The sequence below is a fragment of the Homalodisca vitripennis genome, chromosome 3 (genome assembly GCF_021130785.1).
Source record: "Homalodisca vitripennis isolate AUS2020 chromosome 3, UT_GWSS_2.1, whole genome shotgun sequence".
Taxonomy (NCBI): domain Eukaryota; kingdom Metazoa; phylum Arthropoda; class Insecta; order Hemiptera; family Cicadellidae; genus Homalodisca; species Homalodisca vitripennis.
This window is the reverse complement of record NC_060209.1, coordinates 164,697,415-164,706,674: the sequence shown is the minus strand read 5'-3', so window position 1 is coordinate 164,706,674 and position 9,260 is coordinate 164,697,415.

The following is a 9,260-nucleotide window of genomic DNA, read 5'->3' as shown; positions in this document are numbered from 1 at the left end:
TATCAAGTGCGCAAACGATACTTACGTTTCTAAACAGAAGAGAACGAGGTAAAGCCGTACGAAATCCCCTCTGACCTTTAGTTAAACATTCCTCCTGAGTTATTTAAATGAGATGCTTTGTTTTGGTACAAGAATAATAAATCGTTCTGGAATATCTTTGTAGATTTTCTCCTCTAGAAAATCTGTTATCGACGAAATCTTGAATAAGAAATCTCCCGAAGGACCGAAATGAAAATCGTAGTGGCTCTCTCTCTACTTTAATACATCATAAAGATTATTTCCAAAAATATATTCTGTATGAATTTATTTCATAAGCTATTGAGTTATTAACGACAATGAGAAAAGAGAACCTTCTTTCTGTCATTGATCTACTATTAGTAGATTGGTATGAAAGTTACTTTAGTAACAACAAGAATAACCGGAATCCATCAGATCCATCCTAAACAATGGGCGCTGATTCTGCGTATGATTAGTGTAACCCTCCATTCAAGTCACTAAAAGCACTGACATAGTCAACCAAATGCGTACAGCCAGGACATGACTGTGTCCTTCTACAGGAAGAAGTCTCTTTTTGGTTCTGAAGAAGCCTTTATACTAAAGAATTTTTATACTGAACAGTTCATTAAAGTAAGGTATAAAGGAGAGAGAACGTAATATTTTTTATTTTGATCTATCACATTAAAACGTTACATACATTGTTTGGTGCTTTAAATTGTTAGGATCAACGCCACTAAACTATTCTCCGTGTTGGAAAACGGTAATAATAAATATGGCAGTCTATTTATATGCCATCAATCATTATCATTAGTATTATTAATTACTAGTAATCACTTTAATACCACAACGTTACAATGACTTACATCAATGGTTGGTGAAATCAAATTATATATAGCACCTTAGTGTACAACTAATGGATGTTTGTTGAATTTTATAAAAATAATTAATTACAGATATTTTGAGAATCTATGTACGTAACAAGGTAGAAGTACGCCAAACAACATGTAACAGGCTTTACTGAGGTTGAATGGAAAAGTTCAAATCTGTAGCTCATTTCAGATGTTCTGCGGATTGATAGACAGACAGACAATAATAAAAATATGTTGACAAAAAATACGACAAAATCAATCGCAATCACTTTCTAATCGGTCTTGTAGAAATGAAGTTTCGTGTAAAACTTAAGGTTTACATATGAACGATTACTCCATATATCTTGCCACATGATACATTCAGGTTTTTTCTCATTAAATTGGGATTCACATCAGTGTTTAAATAATAAAATTCTACACACCAAGTCACTTAAAGTTATGTTGCATGTGTGGAATAGTTAGGCTACATGTGTTAAATATGTCACATGTTTGAATTTATTGTGGGTGTATTGATTTTTCATATTTCCCTACGCTACTATATCCTCGTTGCCATCATGGTTAAACAAAAACACTTTAACAAACATTTTCGCTAACGCTCAGCCAAATCCTATGGAGTGATATGTACCATTATCTAACTCAATGTTCCTCATACATATATGAAGCTTCATCCACAATTTCAAGCGTATAGGTAAGTTCGTTTTAGAGATATCCTGCGGTCAGACAAACAGACAAAATGAAATTTCTCTAGCCCCACGAGTAGGCTAATAGTCTTCGTTAAAGCTTAAACAATAGATGTATCAATGGTGTGAGCTATATAGCTGAAGATAAACTATGGCATTTAATAACGAAACCTGATATAACAGAGTATCGAAGGACTCGGAACAATGTAACAACGTTGCAGGATAAGTTAACATGGTACTTCTTTATATAAAATCAAATATCATAACGAAGTAGATTCATCACAGGTGTTACTAACTTACTGAAAAATTGCATAATTAACTTTACAGTACACTCTATTTGTTTATTCTGAGTATGGGTTTATTATGATTATGGTTACCCAAAAGATTAATGTTAAAATGTTAGAACCTTTTTACTCTGCTGACCTTTGACCTTTTAATCCCAAGATCAATAGTGTTCTACCTTACACCAATACTATGAACGGAAGTTTCAATTCTCTAAGATTTTTATATCAAGAGTTATTGCAGAGACAAGACAGACAGACAACTGCACGATTTCATAACGAACCTTTCGGATTCTTAACGACTGAATTTTTCTGAAAAGGTTGACTAACTTCATATAGCACAGTATAATGTTTTAGTTTTAACACATTATTTTAATCGAATAAATTTTTAATATATATTTAACTGTTAACAAATTTTTCAAAATTAGAGAACTTCGTGGTTGTTGTTCTAAAGAAAACTAAAAAATAATTAATCCTAATGTAAATCATTATAATACTGTAAAGTATGTACAATGTTTCTATTTAATATTGTGAAAGCACGCTTATAAAGGGCAGGAAGCGGTTAAAAGTTGGTGATCACAAGCTGAGGATTGTTGTGTTACTAACTGTTATCAATATGACAGGACTGTGTAACAGGCTCAATCACTGTTACAAAGGTTGCCAAGACAACCATACCCTTTCCTTGCCCCGCCCCACTGTTCCTTATTTTGTAACACAGCACGGTACTCACTGTGTATTCATTTTTATTGGAGATCTTTAATAGAAAAGTAACACTACAAGTATTTAATGCCAGAAATAATATTTTGAATTAGTATGATTACAAACCGATAAATGATTAACTCAAAATAAATTGACTTCTTATTATATATAACATGTACTTTATAGTGAAATATTTTCAAATAATTCTTTAAAGCCGAGATCGACATGATCCTTAAGCTGTTCTGTATACGACATAAAATTATCGTAAATATGATTTTCTACTATTAAGTATTTATTATCTTAACTTAATATTAGTTGTACTTAATACTTAGTATTTTAATAGTTCATTACTTAAACATTCAAATCCTTTTAATAATACATATATGTATTACATATAATACGTATAATGACCATTAAATAATGAAACATGTATGAATGTAAATAATACTTAAACATGTGATTTATTTTCAGTTATAATTGTACTCTTGTCCTTAAAACATACTGTCTTTAAAAATATGGTTCTCTTCTAAGTACATGTAAGTTATATATTTTCTATTATATATTATTTTGAAAGCACTATTATTTTACTGTAATAACTCAGCCAAAATTCCATGGTTGGGCATTCACTACAATAGAACTTATTCTTTTCTATATAGAAATAAAGTTTCATAAAAGATTTTGTCTAAGGATGAAATATTTCTCGAAATTACATTGTTCATATAATAATAGTTCCGCTCAGCTAGCGAAGTTACTGCAACAGATTACCCTGAAATCAAATCGTGTCACCGACTTTTACCATTGGCTTTCCACTCAGTTACTTTTTGTTTTTACTCTATGAATAAAAATGTCACATGTTAAAATCTTATATTATTTTATTCACTTTTGTAGAAATCTATTTATTGAGCATTTTTTGTTGACATCGCGGTTAATAAGACCAATGAAAGATGTTCGTCCTCCTCCGTAGACTAATGGTTAAAGTCTCGGTTCTCTAACTGAGAGATCACGGGTTCAAATCCCGGGGAGGGCCAATAATGTATAGATACAAAACATTATGTGTACTTTGAAAATAAACCAGTGTACATCGAAGCCTACATAGCTGAAGCTGAGGATTAAAAGAGGACCAAAATATATATATATATATATATATATATATATATATATATATATATATTCCCTAACGCTCAGTCAAATCCCACGGAGTGAAATGCACCACTATCGAACTCAGTATTCTATATATATATATATATATATATATATATATATATACTGTATATAAATTTAATTTCATGCAAAATTTTAAGTATATATTTCAGTGCGTTCTCAAGATATCGTGTGGACAGACAGACAGATAGAGACAGAAATTACATTTTTACAGCCTCTCAAGTGATAGGCTTCGCTAACGCTCAGCTCATAATTTGTGTGGGACTTATAGAACTAGTATCACGATTGTTTTAAAGTAAGTATAAAATAACTGTAAGTATATTAGGAATTGTTATTGCCATTACAAACCTGAAAACGCATATTTGAGTATGTTTTTAATTACGAGCAGCCTATAAATCATTAATGTTTATACGCACTACATGCTTGCGACTTGGAGGTCGGACGCACAATAAAAGTAGCCACTAGAAAGATAAACTATTCGTAGTGGCCTAACCACGTTCCAAACGACTGACATCTTCAAGGTCAGTCGACGGTAAATAGAACCGATTCATTGTCAATACCCACGTATTTGGACGCTAACCAAAACTAGCTAACTACTTACGCACAGACTGACACTTCATTCCAAGTACGCTCTCAATCAAGGAGCAGAATATTGCGTAAAAAATAACTAGCTATTCTACATGTAGAACATTTTACCTGAATGTCTTTCGAAGCAAATTATTTTTATACTGTGAGTAAATCTAAATGTGTGTCCAAAGCCTTAAAGGTTTGAGCCAGTATCCGGTTGCTGTTGTAGCATGAATATATTGAGATATAATGCATGTTATAATTGATTTTTGATATTTTCTGTTACTAATAAAAGTTAAATTGATAAGCTACGGAACGTAAGCAAAAGGCGGGAATTAATCGTATATAAGAGTTGTATGCGCTTAATGACGATTATCACAGGCCTATAATCCGAGTGAATACACGATGTTCTGTGGTTCAGTGATACAATACTGTACTTAAAACGGTTAGGAAATATAAATTTTATAGACAATTAAATACCATTTATTAAGAAATTACTGACATTAGAGATAGTTCTTTCTATCTTGCTCCTACCGACTTCGGTGACGTTTGTCCCTCAGTACTTTTTTTGCTCTCTCAACATCGTTATGATGATGATTTTCACAAGTTAATTTTATTTTTATTTATAGGTCCGATTCAAAGCAGTAGCCAGATCAACTTCAATATTTCGAGTGTCTCTTATTCTACCTCTACAGTCTCCTCAGTTATCGCTCTCTTCTTTTCGGTCCTTCTGGGCATTTATTTGCTATTCTCAGTATTTTCCTTCTTTCCCCTCATAGTGCTAGTCCCTTAATCAACTCCTAGACTTAAGTAAAAATCCTCGAGAAACACTTTTATGGTACTTTTCTTTCCTAATCTATTTTTTTTTTTTCACTTATATTTTTTCTCTTTAATAATACAGACTACGTAACTAATAAATCATCAATTATTAACGGTACTATATAGAAGAAGGTGTGTTGTTCATGGGAGCTTTCAGACAATCGCTCAAACATCATCCTCTAGCCTAGACTTTGGAAATCGAACTAGCTCTGCCTTCTAGGACAGTCGTAGGAATTGAAATACCCATAAAGACGTCAGGGTCTTGAGCTTGACTCCAATAATTTAATTGACGATTTTAGAGTAATCATGCTACTCAATATTATTGTAGTCCCGAAATTACCGTCACTAACAGCTACTGCAAGCTTAGCTTACGTCTCCACTGTGCATCACGATCAGAGTACAAGGGGTGTACAAAATACATCGGCAAAGAGGTGGTCCCGGAGAAGGCCTTTTTTCTTTGGGGATTCCCCAATCCACCTTCATGAATCTAAAGGGACAAACCCAAACGCTTATATCGTTTAACTTAAATAACATGTTACACAACATTCAGCTAACCAAGTTCGTTTTCCTGACATGGCGGTGATACTCTTATGCAAGTACGGAATACCTATCACTGTTATCAAAACTGAAAGGGTAACATGTATTGCCCAGGTCTTACAACAAATAAGTTATATTACGTTTCCTTGTTATGACTTTGTATATTGTAAGAATGTGCGTTTGACATTAGATACAGAACTGAAGAACATTAGGGGGTTTGACATTAGGGCATCCTTCACCTGAAGAATATAAGATAAAGTAGAGCAAAGAAGAAGTATGTCTGGGCCAGAGAAAAGATTTTGAACTATTTTCAACCCTTTCTTCTTCCTTTTACATTATGGAGGATGTTAGTAAAAATTATTATAACACCGATCCAACACAGGAGAGGTGAACAGGCATCAGACGGTCAGATATAATAGGCATCTAGATCACAACACATCTATCATTTCTAGACACAAACATCTAGAAGGAAAGATAGATAATATTTTAGATTCTGTGTTTTACCTTCAGACTTAAACGGAAACTGTTATTTTTCTATTTATAATGAATAGCCCAATAAAATCAATGACAAACATATAAATCCAAGTAATAACCAAACCTATCATAAACAACATATTTATATGTCCTACAATGTTGAGAATGTTTGTTGTGTGTTCAAATAAAATACAACATTCCGCCACTCGAGAAGAAAGGCAAACACACAGTAGAGGAGAGGGGAAGAGAACAGTTTACATTAAAGAACCCAGGCAGGTCCTGGCAAGATATTACGGGTCTGAACACGTCCGCTCAACACTGACTTCGTTCCCTTCCTTTGAATATCCTATTATATCCAACCGTAAACGTATATTTATGTAATTTAGTCACTTTTGATACAAACCAAATGTTTTTTTACTTCTTCATTCGGAATATATTTTTCCAATACTACTATATTCCACTATGTTCTCGAATTTTCCTGATTCGTAAAGTAAAAGATATTATTTGGTAGTTTGATGAAATTGATATATTCTCCGTTACACACATGTTTCTTAATCCATGTAGCTGAATTTATGAAATTTCTATATTGATTTGGAAAAAATAAAACAAATTATAAATAATCGAAAAGAGAGTTTCTAAAATAAAAAGAAAAGCGTTTTCAATGCAATTTTATTACCAATAAAAACCCTAATACTGACATAAACAGCATTTTAAGATTACGTACGAGTATTTTGTAACTTAAGTATGAATTTTGTTTTTTTTAGTTTGAGATTGCAATTAAGTAGTTTCCAACGTTTTCTCAGAGGTACAGTGCAGAAGCCGAAAGCCAATGTGAACTGAATAGGCATACATCCTGATTTCCTTAAAATCGATAGAGAAAATTCTCTAAATGTATATTAACAACCATCAGTCAGGCTGGCTTTTTTAGATGTCAAAATATGAATTTATAAAATATTATTAAAAATATAAAATGATATTTTAATTAAATTTTATTCTCAGATCATATTTTTCGCTTGAAAGACATAAAACCTTCTGTCAAAGACGTACGTAAATGTTAAATCAGCGTCATGTGACCATGCACAGACCCTCAAAGTGACGACTTTCAGACTCTTTGTCTGATAGTCTGCCGACGATATAACTATAATTTATGGTCTTTGTTTATACTTTGTATTAACAAACTAAGAGCTGTGAAGGAAACACAACTCTCCTGACATTTTACATTTGTCCACTGATACAAACCATCAGTAACAGTAAGTTTCAAGATCTGCAATCTATCATTGAAACTGCAAAATGAATGAAGAAGGAAACCTAAAATATCAAATAGAATAAATATTTGTAATTACCCAACGCGGAGTCACAATATGGTTTTATTAAGTTCTTCTAGAATGAATCAGCAATTAAAAAGGCCCATCCCGTTTCCTTTTTTGCCACCAACTTCTCTCTGAAGTAACGATCACTATTTACTATTGTTCTCTGGTCAGTTCTTCGTGGTTAGTCGTTCGGTGCACACCTATTGTGATCTGTATTCTGTAGTTCAGTTTTAATAATTGGTGTTTTCTTTTTATTAATTTTGATGTTTTAGAATAGCGTGCGTGCGTTTGACGTAAGAGATGGTTTGTTCCTAACTTACGCGTGTCATGACGCTCTGGTATGATTTGTTTATTTTAACCTATATTTTTGTATTGTGTTAGGTTAGTTATTCACTTGAGAAAGATATCAGATGGCAGATCTCGATACGTAATGTTACTTATTTTTTCATTCACTGAATGATGATAAATTTCCGGGAAAAATCCCGTTTCCTTCATTATTTGTGTATCTTGCTGTTGGTTTTGAAAGTATAAAACTTGGAAAATATAAGTTGAGAAAATATTATTATATATTATTTGTAACCTTTACGAAATCACACATCTCGATCTCCTCCCAAGTTAGCGCGGGTGAAAATCTGTTTCTTTAATAGAAAAATATGTATAACGATTTAAAGAAACATTATATAATGTGCTTATACAATGCAAACTGGCTCCCTACTCTTAGGCTAGAATATTATAGGTCTGTGGTTTTATTCAATTTTAAAGGATCGATTTTGTTAACTGATTTTGTGTCAGCAAAACAGCTGATTACTAAAACACACGTGTTACTCCGCTAAACAACTAAACATCAGCTCATTCCTTTATGATGGTTTACACTCATTTTTATTACTGTTATTTTGCAGTGACAATTGAATTATTTCAATTTAATGTATCACCTTAAAACCTTTAACCTTTAGGTAAACCTTAAAATATGTATCCAAGACATCCTTGAGAGATTTATACTTTTAGATTTTATATGCGTTGGTTGTATATACGATCGATAAAGTGTATTCAGGTTAAAGTGGATTAGGCAATAACCTGGCAACACAGAACATATACGTCTGCTTCTGTATTTTAATGGTGTATTAACTAACGATCCTGAGGCACAGGTGGGGAAATCATACAATGAAGTTAGATATTTTTATGATAATCATTTTCTTGGTATAATCGACAGGATACGTCTTGCTTAGGATCTTAACAGAAATAGACGTTAAAAAAATGTTTCAAATTGAAAATTTTTCATTAGATAGAATACAAAATGTCGATAAGTGTCAAAGTGTGTCCAAGTGAAATGCTTTGATGAATCGGGGAAAGTATCACGGATTTTATACGTGATACTATGAGTTTCCCGCGGTTTCGTACGCGATTTCGTAAGCTTAGTACGTGGACGAGCACTGCTGGATCGAGTGAATTATATCTCCAACGAAAATGTTGTGTTATAAAATATCTAAAAAAAGTGTACATGTATGGCCATTGTAAATTACTCTGGCCCTAGTATTTTTTATGCCATAGTAGATTTTACATTGTTTCCCCGATCAAGAAAATATATGTGTGTTGTAGAAACCTACTTCTGTTAAAAACAACTAAGATGGGTTTAAATTTATAGTAAAAGTTAGATAGTAACTTTCTCTTTTATATCTGCATTATAGTACTGACCAAGCACTCCATACTTAATACTTGCTATAATGTACAGCTAAGAGTATATTTTTCTTACTATGTGCTTAACAAGTGCAGAAAAAGTTCTAATAAGAAGTGTTGTTACTATCATGATTACTCTATGCTTTCAAATATATGTACTAGATTTAGATTTCCTAGTAAGACATAATATAG